The sequence below is a fragment of the Pseudopipra pipra genome, chromosome 5, assembly GCF_036250125.1.
Source record: "Pseudopipra pipra isolate bDixPip1 chromosome 5, bDixPip1.hap1, whole genome shotgun sequence".
Classification (NCBI taxonomy): domain Eukaryota; kingdom Metazoa; phylum Chordata; class Aves; order Passeriformes; family Pipridae; genus Pseudopipra; species Pseudopipra pipra.
Genome location: NC_087553.1, coordinates 4,163,633 through 4,188,644, shown reverse-complemented (window position 1 = coordinate 4,188,644; position 25,012 = coordinate 4,163,633). Strand labels below are relative to the sequence as shown.

At 46.5% G+C, this 25,012-nt stretch overlaps 1 protein-coding gene and 1 long non-coding RNA gene across 5 annotated transcripts in view; both read right to left on the bottom strand.

Annotated features, from left to right (window-relative positions):
- The window catches only part of LOC135414008 (uncharacterized), a 220,626-nt gene extending 198,932 nt beyond the window's left edge, over positions 1-21,694 (bottom strand). Inside the window, exons 1-2 of the long non-coding RNA XR_010430535.1 lie at positions 17,249-21,694; positions 295-337 (exon numbers count right to left, since the gene is read on the bottom strand). This is a non-coding gene — a long non-coding RNA (uncharacterized LOC135414008). The remainder of the gene's footprint in view (positions 1-294; positions 338-17,248) is intronic.
- The window catches only part of PPFIBP1 (PPFIA binding protein 1), a 93,776-nt gene extending 69,225 nt beyond the window's left edge, over positions 1-24,551 (bottom strand). For 2 of the 4 annotated variants that reach the window (XM_064654201.1, XM_064654198.1), the window contains exons 1-2: positions 24,460-24,551; positions 1,489-1,564 (exon numbers count right to left, since the gene is read on the bottom strand). The gene's annotated coding sequence lies outside the window, so the exon portion shown is untranslated. Of the gene's footprint in view, positions 1-1,488; positions 1,565-2,485; positions 2,533-24,459 lie in introns of those variants that run through there. The other 2 variants (XM_064654214.1, XM_064654199.1) reach the window with 2 other exon arrangements.
- Between the last annotated feature and the right edge of the window lie 461 nt (positions 24,552-25,012).

Sequence of the window (25,012 nt, the reverse complement as noted above, 5' to 3'; positions counted from 1 at the left end):
CACCTGAGAGAGGATGGCACAAACACCACACTCGGCATCCCATGGTAGGGCAGGGATGAGCAGTTCAGAGGGGAGGGCAGCTGAGGGACAGCAAGTCAAGACAAATGATCACAGGATCACAGAGTATGCTGAGTTGGAAGGGTCCCACAAGGATCATCGAGTCCAACTCCTGGTCCTGCACAGGACACCCCAACAATCCCAACATGTGCCTGAGGGTATTGTCCAAACACTCCTTGAGCTCTGGCAGCCTTGGTGCTGTGCCCACTGCCCTGGGGAGCCTGTTCAGTGCCCAACCATACTCTGGGGGAAGAACCTTTTCCTGAGATCCAACCTAAACCTCCTCTGACACAACTTCAGGCCATCCCTTCAGGTGCTGTCAAGGAGAGATCAGTGCCTGCCCCTCCTCTTCCCCTCCTGAGGAAGTTGTAACTGCAATGAGGTCTCCCCTCAGTCTCCTCTTCTACAGGATGAACAAGCCAAGTGCCCTCAGCTGTTCCTGAGAGTGTGGCTTCACCTCCAGACCCCTCCCATCCTTGTGTCCCTCCTTTGGACACTCTCTAACAGCTTAAGGATGCAGCACACAAGGAAACACGGGGCTCAGCAAGCCGTGGAACACAGTATGGAAAAGTGCAGCCGCATGGATCAGGAGACACTCAGCACAGCTGGGATTCCAGCCGTGGTGTCCTGGGGTGAGCACATCCCAGCCGTGGCCCAAGTGCAGGCACAGCAATCCGACCCAGCTCTCCAGCTGGAATTCAGGATTCTAAATCATACTATAATATCCAAAACAAAGCAGATCAGGGATAACAATTCCCAAAACAAGCCTGCCAGCTCTGACATGCAGCAGGCTACTTGAATCAAATCAGTCTAGACTGAATGCAAAATGCTGCTCCTTGAAGTCAGCTGAACTGGGCCATTTCCAAAGGGTAACACGACACATTCACTGTTCTGCTGGATGCATTTTCACATCAACTTGCCTCAGTAACATGAAAGGTGCTGGCAGTTTCTCTGCGCATACCTGCTGAGTCAGGTTAACTGCATATGCACAGCACAGCTGCACCCTGCAATCATGGTAAATCCAGTGGGATCTTGTGCTGGAGCCCTGGCACTGCTTAAGCCCTTTATGTGCCACAGAACAGCTCCAGTGCTTATTTCAGTAGTGCTTCTAGGATGATCAAAATATACTTAATTACTTTGCCACAACTGCAAATTCACTGTCTTTAAAATGTGGAAAGCCTCCCTGACTCTAAATAGCAGCTCAGATTGTGTTAAGTGAGGACCGTCCTTCAAAAGATCCCCAATAAATGTTTGTCTGCAGAAGCAGCATGACATTCTTCTACATCTCCTACTGGAAGTCATATACAGCATCATTTTAATGACATTTGAAATCAAATCCCAAAGGAGCTGTTGTTTGAGATATCAAAAAGCAAAAAAATAGCAGATAAGCAGATAACAGACATCAGCAATGCAGTGGGTTGGATCACTTACCCAGAGGAGCAGACTTAGTGTTGATCTCCACTGTCACTCTTGAGCAAGTATCACTGATCCATATAAACTTCCAACACTGAGAAAAAGAGAAACAGAGATTCTGATTAATCATCACTCAAAGTCTGAGGTGACTTAACAGTGATATCTTGCAAAAGTTCATCAAGTGACACAGGATACAGGAAGCACAGTGGATGATGTACATAACAGCATTTAAAAAAAGCTAATACCAAGAGATTAAAGGATGACAACTGATGCACAAAGAGGAAATTAGCTTGTTTATTCCAAATAATTCCCAGCAACATTATTTCCCAGTATCTCTACATCACACAGTTGGCCTATGCCTGCACTCCACCTCCCCAGATGATCACACATGTATAACACAAAACAAAGAAGGTGAATGATGCCTGGCAAGGCTTCTTTCTCACCACTGCAACCTCCAAAAAACCCCAACCGAACACCCCAAGGTGTTGAACATCTAAAAATCAGGGTGTGAAGTGAAGCCAGTGGAAATCAGAGCAGCCCACAGCACTGAACCAACCCCACAGCTCTTCCTGAGTCCCTTTACTATGACTGTTTTGGTTAACCAAAGATGTTCTCTGTTACTGGGGTCTGACAGAAAGTTTTACTCATGGATACTCCCATCTACAGACTGTGCACAAAATAAGAGTTATTTGGTATAGGAAGCTTGACAAAATCGTTCCAGGGGAAGGTTCTGGGCAAACTGTGAATTTGAAATGCAAAAGAGAAGTTTGGGGAATAAAACTCCAGACCAAGAAGTAAAAACTTCCAAATCTTGGCAGTTACATGGGCTCCCATTAGAAGAGGCTTAAGAATCAGTAACTCAAATACAAGTGCAATACAAAATACAAATACAAAAATCAGTGAAATATGGCTGGTAAACTGACAGAAGTTTAAAAGCCAAGCAAGTAACACAACCAAAAAGCAAAGAATCAGCTCAAAAATCTAGGAAGAAATCTAGGAATAAAGAGATACCAACCAGTCGTTGACTTGGTCAACAAACTCCAAATATCCAGAGGGTGTAAACTGGAAGAGAGAGAATTCAGACAGAGCATGACTGGGAGATGAATACAAAAAAAGCCCCAAAAATAGCATTTTCAGGGCTAGATACTAAAAAGCTGTAATGGTCTCAGGGCACACAAATGCTTGGGTGCTCATTCCTTCTCAGAGCAGTTTTTTTAAACTAGACTGAACAAAACCACCAGGATATGAAAAAAATTACATAGAACACAACTCACATGAGGACATACGAGCCTGTGTCACAGGACTGGGGCTCCAGGTTATTGCAACAGAATAATTGTGTACTGAGCCCTGTGCCAGGCAGGGAAAAAACATCTGTGAGATGGAAAAAAGAGACAAAATGTGGAAGGCAGGGAAAAAAAAATATTTGAGGTTTGTATAAAGGGCACTGCAGAATGTCACGGATGGAACTGCAAAGCCAGGGGACAAAAGTTAGTTAATGGTGTTATTTTAAGTCCTGTGCGACTCACACTCGCCACAAGGGCCAGTCTCCAATGGAATTGCTGTTCCCAGCAAGAGCGGCACCACCAGCTATTCCCAAGCCTCTGTGCCATCCCTGTTTGGGTAAATCAAAGATGTTCTTTGTTTCTGTGGTTTCACAGAAAGTTTAGTCATTTCCTCCTCCCCCGAGTCAGAGTTACACACACTCGGCCCACACCTTGGGCAAGCTCACTGTCCAAGGGGAAGGGAACACCTCCATGCCTTTCTCAAAAGGCAACTGACTGCCTTGGATCCTGGCAACACAAGGATTCAGTTTGTTTCCAAGGTTGCTAGGGAAGTGGTCTGCATTTCCCACCGCCTCGCTTCCTTCCTTCCTCAAACTCCGTTTCATTTTGAGTAATGAACTTCCTGGGCTGGTTTTGGCTGGGATAGAGTTAATTTTCATCACAGTAGCTGGTATGGGGCTGTGTTTGGGATTTGTGCTGGGAACATGCGGATAACACAGGGATGTTTTAGTTCTTGCTGAGCAGAGTTCACACAGAGCCAAGGCCTTTCCTGCCCCTCACCCACCCCACCAGTGAGGGGGCTGGGGGTGCAGAGGGAGTTGGGAGGGGACACAGCTGATCCCAACTGACAAATTCCATACCATATGGCACCATGCTCAGCATATAAAGCTGGAGGGGAAAGGAGGACAGGAGGATGTTCAGGGTGATGGCATTTGTCTTCCCAAATAACCATTACATGTGTTGGAGCCCTGCTGTCCTTAGGGATGGCTGAACACCTGCCTGCCCATGGGAAGTAGGGAACGAATTTCTTGTTTTGCTTTGTGTTTGCTTTCCCTAGTAAACTGTCTTTATCTCAACCCATAAGCTTTCTCACTTTTACCCTTCTGATTCTCTCCCCCACTCCGCAAGGAAAGGAGTGAACAAGGGACTTCCTGGGGCTCAGCTGCCAGATGAGGTTAAACCACAACACTCCCCCAATCAGACACCCCCTAACCCCAGAGCTAAAAACACTCTCTTGCACACCCTCACCTCTAGGATTGCCTGTGATGTTCATCCCAGCATTTCCCCTGCCTGAACAGGGCACGGGACATGAAGATCCAGAGGGCTTCAGCATTAGGATGCCAGGAAGGCCAACAGCCCCCAGGGAAAGTCTGCAGTTCAGGGGCAATGAGTGAAAACTGGGACTTGTTGGGACTTCTGGGAAAGGGTGGGGCTTTTCTGGTTTAACTGGAAGGGTAAATTATCATCCCAGAACAGCAACTGAGGGAACAGCTGCTCTTACATCACACGTGGATGTGCCACACAGCCCAGACCAGAGGGCACAGCCTGGGAGGGACAGGGGCTCTCCAGCCTCCCCAGCAACAGCCAAGCTCTCCACTGAGTTCAATCCAAGTTCTATTCCAGTATCAAGAAAACAATCTCCCAGAAAACCACATTCATTTTTAGAAATGATCATTTCAGAAGAACAGGACTAGGCAAACCAGGTGAGAGTTAAGCAGGTTTTTGCTTTCATACAGAGAACATCACAATATATAAATGCCCTGGAGGAATCCTTCCAGTATCTCCAGGAAAGAAAGCTGAACAACATGATTTCTTTTTTCCTTTCCAAACTCTAATTTCTTAACCAGGAAGAAAAACACAGATCCCAATCCTACAATCTTGCATGTTCAGCAATGATATTTTACCTTGCGAATCAAAGGTTTTCTGCCATAGCCACCCACTGCTTTTTCAAATTCAAGAAGCACAACTGCACGTAATTACACACTGTGTGAACTTATACAGGACACAACCATATGCTCAAAGACCTGAAAAATTCACATGTTGCACCATGTTCAGGGGCACAGCTTAACAAGGAAGCTGCAGCACTATTTCTTTGCTTTGTGACTACAGGAATATTTCCAGAAGAATGCACAAGTACTGCAAGCAAATAATCTAATTCATGTCTGCTCTTTACTAGATAAAAATAAAATCTGCTTTGCCTAATCATTTCTGATCAAACAAAGCAGGGCTCTGAGACACAAGATCTGACAAGAGCCCCTCCTCTCCACTAAAAGCTAAAAAAATGACTCTAACACAGGACCCGAGTAGTCACAGCACAATTCAAATTACTGCCGCTTCCCACACACTTGCCTCATGTCTGCGTGTTTGTGCTTCAATTAAAAAGCTACTATGACATTCTTCCTACGTGTTTGAAAGAAAATTACACAGGCAACAGGGCTCAAAGAAGTTTGTATTTGAGTATCTCCCACCAGAAGAGATCACTTGGATCTCTTTGACAGTCAGGAGTAAAGGTGGCAAGAAGCCTCCCTGTGCTTCCCCTGTCTGCCACACACCCTACTCAGGGTGATACAAGTGCTCAGCTTTTTCCCAGCACCTTCCACCTCCAGCTGAGACACCTCTTCCCAAAATCCCAGCCACGCTTGGAGCAGCTTGGCCGAGCCATGGGTGCACATGGAGGCTCCCACGCACACACACTTCCTTGTTGAGGCACGCACCTCATTATCCAGCTTCCCCCAGATTCACAGAAGTTAAAGACCATTTATCCTTTGTATTTTTTTTCTCTCTCTAAAGAGTAAATCAACAGCTGCTAGATAGAACTTGACTCAAAAAAATTATTAAGGAAAATTAATAACATACACACTTCCAAGGATGTCACTGATTGTGTCGAGTTATCTTGCCTTGGAGAGGCGGGAGGAGGATTTCAAGCCAAGGAGCAAAGCAATGAAGAAACACTAATAGTTTGAATGATTTGGGGAGCTATAATGGTTTTCCATGGAAAAAGCCTTTTATTTTGGTACCACTAATGGCACAATTTTTTGTAAAAGGCCTCTGGGCAAAGGCTGGTTTGAATCTGAATGGGAGTAATCAGGGCTGCAGCCTGAATGATTTCTCCACATCTGTATAAATCATTCACCCACACCAAGGATTACCGGCCAACATGTCATATTTCACCTTCCAATCACCCTGGATACATTTTTCAGCTGCCTCAGACCACGTAGCACATCTCTTATTTATCAGGGGACAGGCTGGCTGCACTCAGACAAATCAGACAAAAAGGGAAAACACAGATGCTTTAGCCCTTATCTTTATTTTTGGTCTCTAGAAGTCCGCAGACATGTTGACACAGACAAGAATCACAGAGCATCCACGTTAACAAGCCAATCTGGTTTGGGGTCTTACTAAACCACTTGCAAGTGCCAGCCTTGAGCTTAAAAAAAAATCCCAAGTTTCAATCCAAACCCAGGGCATCTGGCACACACAGAAACATAAAGTGAAAACTGAAGGGAACCGAGCAAAACTAATCACATCATTAACTCCAGCGACCCAAGCAGCTGATAGCTCAGACAACAACATTTCCTACTCCAAAGCAGCACATCTGAACAATGTACAAGCATAGACCTCGCTGAATCAACATCCCAGCACTGGGGGATACAGACAACACAGCCAACAGCAAAACAACACTTTCTGGAAGCATAATAAAATATTATAAATAATCCCCTGAGCCAGAGAAGAATAACACCAGACAGACCATTCAGTGAAATACTTGTAAGACCAGCAGCAAGAACAAGCTGCAGAAGGTTTAAAGAAAAGCTTTCAAAACACTAATTTATCAGACTTTAAGTGAAACTAGACATGATTTACACAAGGAAAAAAATTATGACTAATTTATGACTAATTTTATATTAATCACCGTGTCCATCTCTGAACTGGAGTGCCATTCCATGCAGTTTCTGCTTTGTTTTAATTCTACAAGGCAAAGCAACAGGTTTATCATCTGTGAAAATGCAGACATCAGCTGAGGGAAGATGTAGAAGTGACTGGAAGACGTGGAAAATTACTTTATGAATTTAACTGAAAATCTCATGCCCCCAACACCTATGTTATTGAAGCCCTGTGATAAGAAGTCTATGGAATCAGATATGAGAGAATTCACAAATCTGACAGCACTGGTGTTGTCAGTATTCTCCTCCTTCACAGTTAAAGGAACTTAAAGAGCTCCAACACCACAAACTTACAAAATCCTATTATTGAGGCACATGCATCCAAACTCTTGTGTTTCCAGAGCTGGGAAGTGAAGTGGAAGCTTTTAGAGCAGCAAAACCCAAAAGCACTCACCAGGAAAAGGAATAAAATGACACCTTTTTGTTGCTGTTAAGGAGAGGCAGCCAAAAGATTAGAATTAAAAACCCTGGAAATTATGATCAACATAACCAGATGCTTTCCCAGCTTCACAAGTTAAGTTTTATACATGTATTCTGCTATTTTTCCACGCAGACACTTCAGTTGTTTCAGTCCTTTTAAGCTGGTCATGTGCTAATATACATGCACACAACAGGATTCAGCTGTTGTGCTTTCATATGCACTGCAAATAATCCTGAAAACACCATTTCTGCTAATCACATTGCTCCACACAATTTTAAAGCACATGATTGCAGAATAAAACCCTCAGCACATATTTTTGGCCTGGATTTCTAAAGGAAATTAAGTTTATGTAGTAGTGTTGTCTGTCAGTCTTCACTATTAAATTTTCAACTCGCTACTCAGTTCTGACCACATTTGGCAGAAGGTGAAGAGATCCAAAGAGCTGTCACATTCCTACATCTTTGGGAGAAATTATTATGCAGGTAGAGGAGACACATCCAAATCAGCCTCACACAGATCAAACTGCTACAAGAACTCAGCAATTCCCTGCTTTGGTTGGCCCAGAAGATGCTCCATCAGCATCTATACATGGCCACCCAGTGCACGTGTTGACTCCTGTGGGAACAACACAAGAGACTGCAGAGAAACCATGGACCAAGCCAAAAAGAGGAGGAGAAGATAATTTGGAGACAATGACAGGGAAAATGGAGGGGTCCAAATAGAAGGATGCTGCAGAGAAAGCCAATTCACATAGGGGAAGAAAAACTATAAAGAACGAGGGTTTGTGAGTTCTGCCACCTGAGGGATCACAGAATATTCTGAGTTGGAAGGGACCCACAAGGATCATCAAGTCCAACTCTTAACTGAAAGGCCCATACAGGGATTGAACCCACAACCATGGCAGTTTTAGCACCACAGTAAACATTTAACCAACTGAGCTGAAGCTGGAATGCATCCATAGCGGGCGGCAGGTCTTCGCCAACTCCATACCTACAAGCAGGATAACATCCTTTCCCTGCCCTCCTTCCACCCCCTAGGAAGCTCAAAACACACCCTTCTCCTATCACATCCTGGGCTAATTGTTCACAAGAAACATTTCATCTTCAGATACCCACAAATACTGCTGGATACTGCTGAATCCACAAATGGACTCTGTCTTAAAGCTGGAATTTGGGACAAGAGCAACTACCACAGCAGCCAAGCAGAAACTAGCTCAGAGAACGCCAGTTTCATATTTCCCACAAAAATGGGAATAAATAAATATTTCATATTTCATGGGTTGGTTTGTTTTGTGGGAGGGCGGTTGTTTGGCTTTTTTAAGGAAAGAGGCAAATTTGTCTCAGACTCCAAAAAGAAAGTCGGATGGGAAAGAACTACTTCCAAGATGCTGAGGGCAAACAAGTGCACCCTTAAGTATGTGTTGTGTTAGATCTTCATTTAGAAATCATCTAATAACCATCTTTCCCACCAGGGACAGTTAATATCAGAAGCTGCACACGTCCTGTACAAGGATGTCCGTATTAAACATCCCCCATATAGGCATTCCTAGAATCCAGCAGTTTTTGGCAAAACAGATTTTTAACTGCTGTGTAACATTGGGGAGACAACGAGAAGACTTCAACATCACTTAAACTGTTTACTTTCCACCATGAAAAGTGGGGAACTAACCCTCTTCAGTCTCAGTTCCTTTTGTCCTGAAATATCCCCTAAGAATCCTATAAACTTATGAGGGGAAGAAATAGCCTTCCATACTTGACCAAACAGTAAAAAAACAAACAGCTCCTGCTTTATCCATATGGCAAGTCATCACTTGCAAAAACATTGGGGTTTATGGGGTACAGTACAAGGGAAGAAATAAGAGTACAGATAAGTTGTCCTGAATTTGTACTCCAGTGTTGCCCAGTGGCTGCCTTAAGTGCTTTTGTGATGGTAACATTTTCCTCAGGAACAGGAGCACTGCCCCAAAAAGAGGCAAAGGCCATTTTACTTTGATTTCCATGAAAACCCCTAGCTACTGACCACCAGCACAGCCTTCACTTCCCAGTCATTCCTTGTTTACTATCCTGTATACTCCTTAGGCGCACAGCACATCTCTAAGCCCAGCAAAGACCAGGTCTAGCAGATGTCCAACTTCCATCCTCTCCTAAATCTGGGGCTCTGCAGGTCAAGACAACCCTAAGGGAGGACCACAGAAGAGCATGATGTAGACGAACCAGAAGAACACAAGAAATAAAGTGCAGGGAGGAGAAGGACAGATTGGGAAGATTTGCACAAGCTGTGTGTGCAGCACTGAACATTTTGTCACACGGAGAAGCCAGTTCTCTTCTGCAGAGAGAGACAGCTCAAGCACAAGGCTGCCAACACACACCACCAGGTTCTGTTTTAATCCAGGATTTGTTTCCCTCTCTTTATGCAAGCTGGGGACCTGCAGGCTGAGGGATCACCTGCTGCAAGGTGAATTACTATGAGCTTCCTGCAGGTCCTGCTGGGCTTGGTAAAGCACAGTAATGCTCACAGCCAGGGCAGCAATGCAGCTGGTGACAATGTAATTTCCCCTTCCTGCTTTGCACCACTGATTATTACTCATTAGGACATCTATAATCTTTATATAGAATTCTTTCATGCAGCCTAATTTGCCAAGAAGTAATCACTCTCCTCCTCCCCTGGTAATACAACAGAGAGCTGTGAAGTGATTTCATTTGCTGTTTATTCCATAGCTCTCCTTCCCAAAAGTTTCCCTCAGATGTTCAGCCTGAAGCCAGATGCATTTGGTCATTAGAAAATGTCTCAGACAAACCTTATGTTTCATCAGGTTCTGTGTGGAAAAGATGAGTAATTCAAGAAGCTTTACATCTTTGATTTTGCTTCACATTTTTTGCCAAAAGAAATGAACCTCTTAAAAAAAAAAAACCCACACCATCACTGAAGCACTGAAGAATTCAAGTCTCCACTCAGAGCAGGGGAAGCTGTATCCATGTAGAATGAGCATTATTTTTGGGGGCAATAAATATGCTGGATGCTGAAAAGGTCACTGCTGAAATAACCATTGCCCTGCACTGGCTATCACTCCCTACAAGTGGGTGAAAAACAGGGAATACAGATTTGTATCCAGTTTTCCCTGTAATCCAACAGGAACACCAAACTGTTGTTTTGCTTCTGGATGAGTCCAAGTCCTTTCTGAGCCCTCGAAATTTCTGCAAACACTCACCAAGGAAGAGAAAATGATCGACTGGCTTGCAGCACTTCATGTCACACAAACCTCAAGGCTTTAGCTGTTTAAAACCACCCACCCCAAGCAAAGGACTGAGCTGCATTACAGACTCTGAACAGCTAAAATGGTACTAGTTAAGCCAAAAAGAGAGAGAACTGGGGTTTTTTTAAGAGTAGAACAATTCAGACAGTTGGTATTTGCAAAAAACTCCTTCTACATAACTCTACACTTCTGTGTTTCCAGAGTCTTTCCATACTGCAAGGAATTCTGTGTAATTACTAGCTTGGTACTGAGAAACTTTATTGTGCTGTATTAGCAATTAAGGTTTTCACTTCGTATCCAAGGGCTCTATTACTCTTAATTAAAACTGTACCTCGTAAGACTATGCAAATCCAACACTGTGAAGTTGGCTCTAGTAAATCCACAGGTAATCTCTGAGCCTTCACACATGGATGTTGATCCAGAGTTAAAAATAACCTTTCTTAGTACAGATAAAACACACAAGAGTCCGAGATATATTTTTGAAGGCTGAACCGCAGAAGATCAGCAGGGGAGTTTGCAAACCCAGACCAAAACTCAGCATCTCTCTGAGCATGAAGGAGCCAGGTTTGACTCAAAGGGCACTTCTCACAAAGTTATAGCACTGACTTAATGCCTAAATATCCATTTCCTCGAGCCAAGGTTGGATCAGGCCCAGAAAGCCAAGCTCTGATGCTCACACTTGCACATCATGAAGGCAGAGGGAGAAGGTGCCAGCGTAGGGCTACACCAATTTTTAATGTTCTCCAAGTCCTTTCATGTCACTCACAGATCCTTTAGAGTCAGAGTTGAGAAGATACAGTCTAGTCCCCAACCCCGAGGGAGCATGATCCAGACATACATGTACCCACAGATTCAGAAGCTCTTTGCTCCCCCAAACAGCTGCAATCAACCTTCCCAGTAGCCATCTCATTACATCACTGTTTTCCTAACTAATAAAGGTCAAACTGTAATTTTTGTAATTTTAGATTTATAGTTTCTCTCAAATGAAAGGCATTCTTAGCTCCAGGAAGAAGCAAAAAGGAGATTTATTTGCCCTACAGATACCAGAGCAAACTCAGTTCAGAAATAAAAAAGATACAGAAAGCATTATTTCCTCAGACTTTCTTAAAAGGGAGAAAACAGAAAACACAGTGAACAAGAAGCCAAGATTATTAGCAGACAGAAAAAGAAAAAAAAAACAAAATCAAATCGAAGAAACAGAGCAATGAGAGCCTTTGTTCCCAGGAAATCCTTTTCAAGAAGTGAGGAGATTCCAAGCGATGCAGCTGTACTTCCTGTGACTTGGAGCACTCAGTTTGGGAACACGGGGAAGGTCACAGCCTTGGAACAGCTCAGTACACCCACACTGCACACGCAGAACACTCGGCTCAGCAGCCATCCCACTGGGACACAGGGAAAGATAAGGATGCTGTGGGTGCAAGAGCAAGGACTGCAGATTTCAGAGCTGTCCTGCAAATGGCACAGCTCAGGCTCCTGCAGGGCAGCAAGTTCCTCTCAGGACTCTGAGAACTGGGGGTTGTTCAGCCTGGAGAAATGAGGGCTCCAGAGAGATCTTATAGCTCCTTCCAGTACCTGAAGGGGCTACAAAAGAGATGGAGAGGGACTTGTGACAAGGGCATGGAGCAACAGGACAAGGGGGAATGGCTTCACACTGACAGAGAGCAGGTTTAGATTGGATATTAGGAAAAAATTCTTCCCTGGGAGGGTGGTGAGGCCCTGGCACAGGTTGCTCAGAGAAGCTGTGGCTGCCCCATCCCTGGAAGTGTTGAAGGCCAGGCTGGATGGGGCTCTAAGCAACCTGGGCTAGTGGAAGGTGTCCCTGCCCATGGTAGGGGGTTGGAACACCACAATCTTTAAGGTCCCTTCCAATCCAAACCAGTCTGTGATTCTGTGACTCCTCTGGATCAGCCTGCAGCAGCAACAGGAGCCAGAAAAGCTCTTTAACAATACACAGTTAATAAAACACCAACTTGATACACACACACAAAACAACCTTGCTGCCAGCACCAGCCAGGCTGGGTCTTTGTAAGAGAAATATTGCTAAGTGGTAAATTCAGTTCATGATGAACTACACTGAATCATCCTGCTTCTTGCAAGGAAAAGCATTTAGAAATGACACCAGCATCTACCCGCACAATCCTTTTTATAAAGCACACACAGCCCCAGGAACATCTCTTGATAAGGAGAGTCACTTCTGAGGCGAGACGGACTTTGAACAGCATTGCAGCAGGAGGGTAAGCACAGGGAAAGGGAATAGCACACCAGGAATTCTAAACTGCTGCAGGACTTAGATAAACACACTAATTAGCAGAGTTTGTCTACATTGAAAGATTAACTCAAGTACTGTCCCTAACTTGCCCTCCCAGCTACATCTTTAATTCGAGCACAGCACTTTAATTGAATTGGCAGGAGACACAGGCAAATGTTTGATTAAGCATATTCAGGCAATATCTAAACTCTAGTGCAGGCAGGCAACGCTCAGGGATCATGAAGTCCTCCAAGTTTTTCCCACTATTTTCAACACAACTCCTGCGGTCAAACTCAGAAAGCAACAAAACATTTGTATATATAGTTATGTGTATCTATTTGTTTTAAAAGTTTAGTGCTATATATATAAATAAAGCAGAGCTTTCAGGCCCCTTGGCATCCTGTGAGCACAGCTACTGCTATCCAAAGCAGCATCCTTCCTCCAAAGGATGCCCTGGATCACTTAAGCTCAACTCATTCAAGAGTCTGTGAGCTTAACTCAGACCTGAAGGACATCAGCATGAAAAAATCAGGAGGAGAGAGACTGCTGGTCCCTGTGGAGTAGGAGGAAGAGGCAACAGTTATGCTTGCCTAGAGCAAGGGGGCATTTCACCCTGAACTGAGATCCCCTGAGCTGGAACACAGCCAGAAATCCCAAATAATAGCCCTTCTGCTCCCAGAACCACTGCTGAATCCATCTGGAAAGCGCTCTTAAACTCATTCAAAATACAATAGGGGGATAGAGATTCCTGCCTCTCATCACTCGGAGAAGATATTAAATTGATGTTTTCCCCATTCCTGCTTTGCCTGAGTTTCATTACTCAGTTTCCCAGCTTTCTTCAAAATTGACAAATTTTAAAGTAGAGGTGTTTTATGTATGTTTTTTTACTTCATCCCTGCACATGATGCCAATGGAAATCTTTAAGTATTGCATATGCACAGGCAGGGAAATTTTGCTTTTACCTTGACTGAGCGCTTGCTTTGTTTCTCTGAATTACACACCTCGTGTCTTCTAAAGGAAATCAAATTAACACAAGGTATCTTTTAATAATCATAAGAGCTTCCCAGCAATTCAATTTGCAAAACAACAGCCCACCATTCTGTGTTACAGCAGGCAGTTTATCAAGCTGTTTTGACAGCAAGTCTTGTACAAAGCCTTGTCCAGAAATGTAACACCACCTCCTACTATTGCAGCCGTGCAGTCAATGACAGCAAACAGTTATGAGAGCACAGCCAAGCACACACTCAACCTTGTTCACAGGCTGAGTTGTGAAAATCCAGTTTTAAAATCTGGACATCTCTGGGCACCAGATAATATAACCTGCAGCCAGGATCAGCTCTGTGATCAGCAAGTTAACACTGAGCTGCTTTATTCTGCTTTCCTAAAACGAAGGCAGTTCTGCACTGCCCAGGGCCCCAGCCCTGTGAAGGAAAAGGGCTTGAAACAACAAAGCAGCTCATGGGCAAGAGCTACAACATGTGTGTGAGGAGTTGCCCCTTCCAAACACATGAAACACAGCCAGAGCCAGCAGCCCAAACCACAGGAAGGGCCTTGCTTTGACATCCCAACCTCTCCACGTGCCACTTGCTTGCCAGTGTCTTTCCTGGAAGTGTCGCTCCTGCTCAGGGCACATGGTCTGCCCTCGAACAGCACAAGCGCTCCAGGGAGCCAGACAGAAGTCCTGATAGCAGGAAAGCAGTGAAAACATGGAAGGCAACTTATCCCAGCCTCAGGGGAATGAGTGGTGGCATTACAAACAGAGCTCAGTCTGGCTCCATCCACCCAGCAGCAGCTCCAGCAGGAGCACAACTGGCTTTTGTGCAAATGCTGAGACACGGAGCATATTCCAAACAAATACCCCTTAAGGGAAAAAAACCACCCAAAAATGCAGCAAGAAAGACTTTTGGGACAACTACTCTTGCTGCTGGGTTCATGAGCTTTGGGCTATTTTCAGTAAGCTGCCTCTGCAGATGCCAAAATAACCTCTCCCCCCTCTGTGCACACACAGCTGGACATGAACCTTCACCATCTGCATCCAGCTCCACAGATGTGCACTGAGGGAAAGCTTCTTCTCTGGAAATCCAAACACAAGCAGTTAATATGATCCAAGTGCCGAGTATACAGCCCATGGAAAGGAGAGACCCAAAAGCACAGAGTTAAAGAAGCTCCTTCCTCACCACCAGGACTATTCCCACCTGGAAGCTGCCCCTCCTCGGACATCTGGAGGTCCAGCTCTGCAGGTCCATTTACATCCACCAGACCAACATGATCTCCATGTGGGCAGGAGAGGCAGCCAGACCATGCAGGCACTGCTTTCCCTTGGAAAAGAACTGCAGTTTGAGACTCCCAGGCAGCATCCATCCCTCTCCACTCCCAGCCCTAGGGAGAAGCAGGTGGCATTGCAAACCCTCCAGAGCATCACAGGTCAAGCCCAGAGTAAACCGGTCTGTAAAATGACACTGGTCCATATCCTGCCTGCCCTGCTCTGTGACCCCAGCGCACCTCCCAGAGCACACACTTCTGTACCATTTTTGTTCTCAATGGGAGAAATGTGCCCACTCCAAAGACACCAGCCAAGCAAGCCTCTGCGAGCTGACTTACTCCACCCAGGGAAAATCATCTCAACCTTCAATGGCCCCTTAATGCCATCCGTGATGGGAAGCGCAACATACCCTCACCCCAAAACTGGGAAAAGGGGATGAGGGCAGAGCAACACATTGTGCCACCGCCCTGGGGAATGCCAAGCTTCCCACTGAGAGTCTGGCCCTCAACCAACCTCCAGCATTCCCTGAGCCCCACAAGAGGCTCTGCAGGAAGAACAGGGTTGTCGCCCACCCACTCAAAGGCTGCCCTGTCCAGTTTGTTTTCCCCTGCTTTCCACACCCCTGCCATGTGCTCAGTCACTGTGGAGCATGAGGAAGCTGGAATATTGGAATGGTGTGCAGAATCCCACCACAGAGGTGAGCCAGCTCCAGTTTGGCCCATTAGCAGGATACACAACCTGACCTCTCCCTCCTCCACAGAGAGGAGCGTGCAGGCCCAGAACCACAGATTCACCCTGCGCAGACCCATGGTTTTTTAGCTACTTTACTTCATCTCCAACACGCCTCTGCCTCCCTATACCCACAGTCCTCTCCCTCAAATCTGCCTCATTTCCCGCTAACGCCTACACAGCGAGCTCAGTGTCCTAGCTTGTCTCAAAACCTCCTCAGCCTCATCCAAGGACAGCCAACTTTTAGGGGAGGATTCACTTCTCATTTTTCACAGTCTCAAAGCTATGCAATATGTTGAGTCTGTGCTGTAACCTCCTGTTTATCACGGAACAACTACCAGTTTAATCTGGACTGATTTCATGTATGGTTTCTATCAGAACCCAGAGAACCTCTGGCTGCCCTCACGCTCCTGTATAAACATCAACCAGATCCAGGCATGAGGCTCTAGATACGGGAGGAAAGCCTCTGCCTCAGAGCTTTGCAGCACAAGCCAGACAGGAGGGATTAAAGAAAGGACACCACAAATAACTCTGAATTTCCCTGTGTTCCCATGGGAGCACGGCTACAGTACAGAGGGCAGGGACATGCACCTGGAGGGTGGCAGCACTAACTCCTCAAGCCAGCAGGGCCACCTGCTCTGCAGCAGCTCTGGAGGAGCTCTCGCCACCCAACAAACCCAGTCCAGTCCCCTTATACCCCCCAGGGAACTGTTTCCTTGCCCCTCACTTTCACAACGAAGGAGTGCAGCAGCAGAGACCCCACCATCCCTTCCGTGCCAGGATGTCCTCCTCCCTTCACCAGCCTTCTCCCCACAGCTTGCCAAGATAAAAGGGATGTCAGCAAAGGCATTCCACTTGGGTCTCACTCCCCATCAACCTCTGTCTTCCCAGAAAAACATGGCAAGTCGGACAACGCAAAGCTGAGGCCTCACTAGAAAAAATGATACTTTCATTGCCTCCAGCAGGTATTTTATGCACTGCACTGTTATTCCTCTCTGCTTACAGCAAGTAACATGTCACCCACAAATGGCTCAACGTCTCAGGGCAAAGGGAGGCAACAAACCCAATGAGGCTCAAGCAGAAAGGCAGTGGGGTCCCAATTTCTTCCTTTTAACACAGGAAAACAGAGACAGACCCCCTGGTTTGATCCTAAAAGCACACTCTGCAGGAGCTATATGAACACAGCTGGATCTAAGGAACGGAAATGCTGTTCCTCACCATGTGCAACAGTAAAGCCAGGCCTAATTACCACAGACACAGGGAAATCATACAGAACGTTCAGTAAGAAGAGGAATTAACTGCAGTATCACAGCCAAATTCTGATTTAGCAGAAGCAGTCCAGCTGGATACACTGTCCTAAACAACTGGGTAGCCAATCCTGAACTATTGCCACATATGCTGTAGCTTCCCTACTCACTTTAATCCCAGAATATGCTGGGTTGGAAGAGACCCACAAAGATCACTGAGTCCAACTCCTGGCCCTGCACAGTACAGCCCCAAGAATCCCACCAAGGTCCTGAGAGCATTCTCCAAACTCCTTGAGCTCTGTCAGCCCTGGGCTGTGACCACTGCCCTGGGGAGCCTGTTCAATGCCCAACCACCCTCTAAGGAAGAACCTTTTCCTGAGATGCAACCTAAACCTTCCCTGACACAGCTCCAGCCGTTCCCTCGGGTCCTGCCACTGGTCACCACAGAGCAGAGACCAGTGCCTGCCCCTCCTCTTCCCCTCATGAAGAAGCTGCAGATGCTGTGAAGTCTCCCCTCAGTCTTCCCTTCTCCAGCTGAACACACCAAGTGCCCTCAACTGCTCCTCATGTGGCTCCTTCAGGCCCTTCATTCACCACCTTTGTGTCCTTCCTGCGGACACTCTCCAAGAGCTTTACTATTGAGGTTCTCAAAACTGCAGTTTCCTCTGACAGAGATGCTGAGTTACATCAGTGTATCAAGGCAAATCCCTCCAGAAACAGCTTCTTGTTCCAGCTCCTTCTGCACTTCCCACAACCAGCTCAGCCCTGCCCAAACAAGGCAGGCCAAACTCTGCCTCCTGTTATTCCAGTGCCACGGCCCAGAGTGAGGGGAGCAGCACAAGGCATGGACACACCTCGCAGATGTCCTGACAACTGCATCTCCACCCCAGCACCAGGTTCCACCAGGAGCAAAATGACTTTTTAGCACAACACAGCACAGATGGCAGAGAGCTTCTCTTCACAGAGAGCCACTGTTGCAAGGAACTCAAACACACAGCAACCACCTTTTTTGTTCATGGTATTTTCACTGATGAATGAATAAATTCTCATTTACAGCAAAGGCAAGATTTCCAGTTGGAGGTTATTTACTTTCACCTCAGCCACGGCAGCTCTGACAAGCCAGCTCAAGATACAGATGATGTACAAGCCAAGCAGTAAGTGCTCACATGCTGGGAGCTGTTCAAACAGGAATAATTCAATCTTTTTGTAGTCTCACCCTGGCTAATTTGCCACAAGCTGTCTCTTTTCAGATGCTACATGAAATACAAGGAGAAAAACAAGTTGGATTAAGCTGGGCTGCTCACAACCAGCTCATCCACTGAGAGTTCAGGTCAGTTAGTTTTCTATGTAAAACAAATCCATTTTTTTTCAGCTTCACAGGGGTTGAGGAATCAAAATTTATTGCAGTAACCAAACATTGCTCACCGGACAGGCGTGCAGAGATTACTTAACTAATGCAAACGATTTCCAGTCTGCATGCAAGGAATGCATGGGATAATTCCAGGGCACTCTCTTCCACAGGCATTTCACAAGTACTTTTTAGGTAGCTATGGAGACGTTACAGCCTTTCTCACTCATTTTGCTGTCATAACTAGACAGCTATTGATTTCTTTGCAAAATTCCTTGGAAGAGCGGGGAAGGAAGGGGGAGTTTCAAGCACCACGAGGTACTGGAGAAATTGGAAACAGACTTCAGATGGAGACAATGGCACGGAGGCTCCTTGCAGGAGGCAGACTTGAACTTCAGGTCCTGCTTTAGTGCTTCTGCAAGTAAGGAGGTAAATATATCCCACAGAGGTAAATATAACCCCATAGACTTCCAACTAGGTCCAAAAGGAAAAACATTCCCAGCTACCACTGCACAAAAGGAGGCCCTCTCCCGAGGCCGCGCTGTGGTTTGGCTCCAACACAAAGCTCTCTGGAGACATGGTGGGACTCCACTCTTGCAATCATCATGCTGGGGTGCAAGATGTTCCACTCTCCCTCCAAGCAGGTTATCTCATCCCTGACAGGCCTTTCAGGTCACCAGTGCCTCCTCTCCACCCTCCTCAGGCATTATAGCCTTGGTCAAACAATCCTGCACTTCCCCATCCTTCCAAGAGCAGCCCACGAGCCTGTGTGAGCTGAGCAAGGCTGGTCCTTGGCAGCTGATTATCCCACGATGCCCCAAATGATGCAGAGAGACCTCACCTCATCGACCCTTTATGATCAAACACTTCTGCATCTGCAGATTTTAAGAGCCTGAAACCTGAGATATCAACCTGGGAAACTCTGTGACACACAGATAAGGACCTGCAAATCGTTACGGATATAGGTCTCAGTTAATGAGAAGAACAGATCAGGCTCTGAGCAGGTATTTCCCCTTGGATAAAACAAGAAAGGAAGGCCTGTTCAACCAGAACATTTTTCTTAAATTCACCTTAGACCCAGTCCCAACAATGGAGCCAGAACCCTGCAGAATTATCTCTCTCACTGAGCTGCAGGAAGTTTACTGGTGCCACCCTGACAACAAATCTCAGATCTTCTCGTCTCCACACTGCATTCACAGCCCTAGGACTGCTCACCAAAAGGACACTCTCAAGTCATACTACAAGTGGAGGGAGAGCAAAATGCTGTTGCTGCAGAAGTGTTTGCACCTATGACAGACTGCTACTGCTTCATATAACACCCATCTGTCTGTGCAACCACATCTTCAATACTGCTTCCATTCCTCCAGGGTGAGCGTAGAAACGCTCATATTCCTAGTTAGGACCTTTTAGTTACATGTTTCACATCCAAGGGAAGGTGTAGACCAAGGTAAGCCATTCTAACCTCTTTTTGCACAAGAAGAAAAAAACCAAAAAACATGCAATATATAAAAAAAAAATCCAACCTTTCTTTCTAAAACTTCCAAACCCAAGTTCTTAGAGCCAATTTCAGCTTAGCCAAGAAACATAAATATGCATTTCTGAACCTTCCCCAATGTTTCCTTTGCAAACATAACAAATTAAAAGTGCTGTCACAAATGAAACCAGCTTCGGTTAAGTGGAGGAGAAAAAAAATGCTGGTGGCTCCAAGGTCCAACTGACAAGCCTTTTCAAGTCTGCTCTGAAGCAAAACCAACTTCCCAGAGACTTAAATTAAGAGTAAAGAAATATTTTCCTTTGCTTAATCCTGGTTTGGAAGCAGGACGGGGGATACTACAACAAAGCCAGCACCTGAACTCACCTCCCACTTAATAAAAGTTGATCAGAGATGTTTCCAGTGCAGGAAGGAGAGCAAAAAGCATGAGCACCATGGGAAGCACAGACATCAAACCACCTCCCTACCTGATCCAAGACTAGCAGAGAACAGACTCTGGCAGTTTCCATATGGCAAGAGGGATTTTTACAACAGTGTAAGGAGACAGAACCCAAGATCACAAGTGCTACAACCACATGAGATAATTATTTTCAGAAACACAGGAGCAGCTCGGGGTGTTTTTACAACAAAGATGGCTTTCTCACCTGCTCTTCAAGACAGATATTAATTATCAGCATTATGCTCTGCAGAACTTTAACTTGATCCTACAGACACCTTCTACTGCCAACCTCACAATGTCCAAAAACATGGAGACCAAGCTCCAAAGGGTCTGTGTGTTCTTTTTCCCATTTAATACTCCCCATGGCCTGGGTTAGTCTATGCAAGACCAGACCATTACCACTGCCCCCTATTTTGACATGTCTATTACACAGCAAGAAAGAAAAGTTGTTCTCCCAAATCCATCACATTTGGAGCCACCAGAACTGTTTGATTTAAAATGTGCTGATTCATGCCAGTGGTTATCAGGTTTTTGCCATGTGAGACACAATTAGGCAGCTGTCTGGCAGCACAGAAATTCTCCACTTCAGAGCTCAGATGCTGCAACAGCCCGCTCAAGTCTCAGCCTTCAGATTTTTCACTAATATATAGGAAAAAGCCTATAAAGAGAGATGCAAATACAAACCAAACTTGATCTGGGAGCCTTCTGCTTGCAGGTGCCATTGGCGGAGGAGATTTTATTCATGCCAGAGCTAGGACACGGTGCCTACTGGAAGAGTGATTATTATCAAAATGTATGCAAATGGCTCCTTAAAGTCACACTTGTTACTTTTATCTTCCCTTCAACACCACAAGCCAGAAGCTGCTGAAGTGGCCCCCGTCCTGCTCTTTGACACAGCCTGCACTGGTCAATGATGCAGAGCAAAGGAAAAGGGAGTACCCTTACCTGAACACAAACTAGATGCTGGCTTTTCCAAACACTGGGCAAGAGATGTGATCTCTCAGTAATAGCACTGGAGCCTTTCCTACGTGATGCAAAGGTTAATGGCTGCAAACCAGACAACTCCAAAGAGCTATTTCTGCAGCTGTCATTGAACAACCATCCTTTCCCCATTCACAGGTCGCCTGTCAGCACGCAGATTTTCAGCACCAAGAGTCACTTTCCTACCAAGACACAGGGAAGGTTGATACCTAGCCCTACTCAAACTAAAAAAGCAGCGCAAATGCAAAGCCTGACCAAGAAGGAAGTCCAGGCACAGGCCCTCTGCTCAGGAGACACTGCAATTACATCATGTAGGCTCTGGACACCCAACAAATTTACAGCACAGCAGGACAGGGTGAGAATTTGTACTAAATGCTAAATAAACATCTGGGCATAAAGAGCAGCACAACATAGTTCACCTCTCCTGGGCTGGATCCAAGAGCAAAGTCACTAATGGGATCTCACAATTACAAATGGGGGAAGGGGCTCACTGTTCAGCCTAAGTACAGGAAGGTACTAAGTGGTTTTATTTATGAGGGTATTAAGTGGTTTTAGATGTTGTTAATGCACAGCTGTGGGCACACACCCCAAATGAGGAGTGAACACAACAAAACCTGCTTGAACTTCTCAATAAACCCATTCCTTGCATCTCTAAGTTTACAGATGTGGTTTGGCCAGACAGAAATAGGTCAGATCATAATTGTACAGCTTTAAAGCAGCGATATCACTTCAGTTTTGCTTTGAAGCCTGAAAATAGCCAAGGCAAGAATGAGAAGAAGCTGTCTCAGGTACACTAACCTAACCTGTGCATCACCATGCACAAGTTGAGGCAGAGGTTACCAGCACCTCCTTAAGAAAGGGCATGCAAATTCAGCAGTGGGAAGGGGGCTTTCCTGACCACCTCTAACAACACAGGAAGATCCAGGATGCTCTATTACCTCCCTAAATCCTGCCTAATATTTGAGCTTTTACTTTCTCTGTAAACCAGTGGACTTCCCAGTCAGAGACATTTAGGGTTTATTTTGCACTCCTCTTGTGCCATCCCAGAAGCCAGGGATACATTTTTGGAACATCTGTACGGGATTTGGCATCTGGTCACCTCTCCACAGAAAACACACAATGCAAAGCACAACAAAGAAAATTAGTCAGTTATTCAAATGAGTTTACAGCAACACTACTCAGTCCTGAGTAAGCCCAAGGTCTATTTTTATGCAATCACACCCCTGTCAAGAAAATGAATAAACCTTGGTTGGTTTTAAACCTCTGCAGGGGAAGGATTTCCACTTCATTGAAAGTGTTCCTTGAAGCGATGAAAGAGAAACATCAGAAAAACCCCACTTGGATAGATCCAAGAGACACAAAACCTCCTGAAGGGCACTGCACCCCATGCACCTCTTCATACGTAGCACTGCCTGTCAGGCCACCCTGACCTGAGCACTGAGCAGCGACCAGAATGTGTCCTGCTGATCACCGGTGAGCAATGGGACCAGACAGGCTGGCAGCACCACCTGCGAACCTCAGTCTCCTGGGAATGGCTGTAATTTCAGGAATGTTAACAATTATCCTCACATTGTTGCCACAGGTCACAGGCAAAGCCTCCCCACACACCCCCACAGACATTTACATCAGCACCCCACTCCTTCCTGAGGTGTTTCACACTGCGCAGGCAGCACAACTCCAAACAGGAACAGGACTTGCCTCCAAGTAGGGAAAAAAAGATGATATTCAGCACGGTTCCCTGCCCCTGTGACATCCCTGGTTTCTAGGCGCTCCACCCTGCGTGGCAGGGACAAGCAGAAACCTTACTCACCAATATTTTTCCAGAGCATGGATCTGCTGCAGACACACATGCACAGGACACATCAGCTTAAATATTCCTCAGCAGAACTCTTAAACCCAGATCCCACAAATGGATCAAATCCCAGGGCACCTTGCTCAAAGGCAGGAGATGCTGAAGAGGGATCCCACTCCCAAGGACCCCACTCCACAGCCAGGCAAACAGGTGGAGCTCCCACTGCCTTCGGGGAGGACACAAACATCAACTTCACACTCTTGACACACGAACACGGATCTTAATTTAGCAACACGCCACTGACTGGCATTTTCACTTCTAGGAGCTGATCTCTCTGATACAGCTTTTCAAAGAACTGGGCTAAATCCTGTTGCCAAAACTCCCCTGGGACAGGTACTAAGCTAAACTAAGGAGCACTCTGGCTTCTAATTTTTTACTGATGTAAAGAAGTGAAGAGGCCAAAATCTTTGCTGCCTTTGGAAAAGAGAGTTTAAGCAGATTTCAGCTGTTCTCCTTTCCAGAATGCCTCTGAAACCAAGCTGCCATGCTGCCTCTGGTTTTACTGAAACCTCTACTTATGTCCTTCACAAAAGTAAATCCTCCAGCTATAGCTACTACCTTTAATAGAGGCAATAAATCCGGAGTTAACACACTGTAACTTCTTCCTCTCGGGTGCTCGATCGTGTAAGCCCGGAGAATATCCTCACTGTGTGACCCATTTTTGCTGTTTACTTTTTGGAATGCGGCGACACTCGTATTGCTCAATGTGCTGCCACTGCAATACACGCCAGAGCTCACACATGGTGCTGGTGGTAGTATCTGTGCTCGGACCAGAACAAGGAGCCAGTAGAGTCTCTGAAGGCTCAGGCACAGCCAAGCCCGAGCCCGAAACACTTCCTCGGTGTTTCTGCACTCGCACCAGAGAGCGCACACGTGTTACACTACAGCGTTCAACACCAAAAGCTCGCTCTCCCCCCACAGAAACGACTAGATAGGTGCAAAGCAACTTTTTAGAGCCGCAGCTGCACGTCAGCCAGAGTGTGAGCTACCACAGCTATTCCAGCTTTCCGAAATTTACAAATCTAACAGAAACAGACCTAGGGAAAAGAAAATAATTACAGGATGTAAGAACCCCAGGCCTTAAATCAAAACACATTTGCTAGTTCTAGATAAAACTCTTTAACCGCAGTTTAACAGCACTAGCGCCTGAAAAGACTAAAGCCGGAGCCTGCCCACCTCTTCCCAAAACTTCCCTAAAAGTTGTGTCACTTCCAGCACATAAATAAGGCACAGAAGGTCGGGAGTGCCGAAAACGCTTCTCCTTCCCTCCTCCTCACGGAGGTTGAGGACGGAGGGCCGGCTGGCTTTCGGCCCCCGCGGCCGTGCCCGTCCCGCCGGGCTCGGGGCGGCTCCCGGTCCCCGCTCCCGGTGGGACCCGGGCCATGGCGGCTGGAGAGGAGGAGCAGGGGAGGGGCAGGGCACGGCGGGAGCTCATCCCGCCGGGACGCCAAGTTGTCGCTCGGTCCCGGGAACCCCCCGGAGAGCCCCTTACCTGCGCACAGACCCCACAGAACGCTCCGGGGGGGCCGCGCCTCCGCCGGCTCCGGGCAGCGCCCGCCACCGTCCCGCCCGCGCCGCTCCGACACCGCCCCGCTCCGACACCGCCCCGCCCCGCACTCTCCGGCACCGCCCCGGACAGCCCAGGATCGCCCAGGACCGCCCCCGGGGCCCGGGGAGGGGTGAAGGGCTCTTCGCTGGGGTGGAGCAGCCGGTGTGATCGCAAGCGTTCGCGCAGAATCGGGAGAATCGACAAGGTTGGAAAAGACGTCTGAGATCATCGAGTCCAACCTGTGACCCAACACCACCTCGTCTACCAGACCACGGCACTGAGTGCCACGTCCAGTCTCTTCTTGAGCAGCTCCAGGGACGGCGACTCCACCATCTCCCTGGGCAGCCCATTCCAGCGCCCATTCCAAAGCCGTTCTCACGGCCTGTGTGATCACAAGCATTCTCACAAGTGTTACTGTCTCATTTCATACAGTTTAGGGACTCACAGTCCATAGATAGCCTGCCCCAAAAACCAACCTTGGCTTTGCCATGGCAGA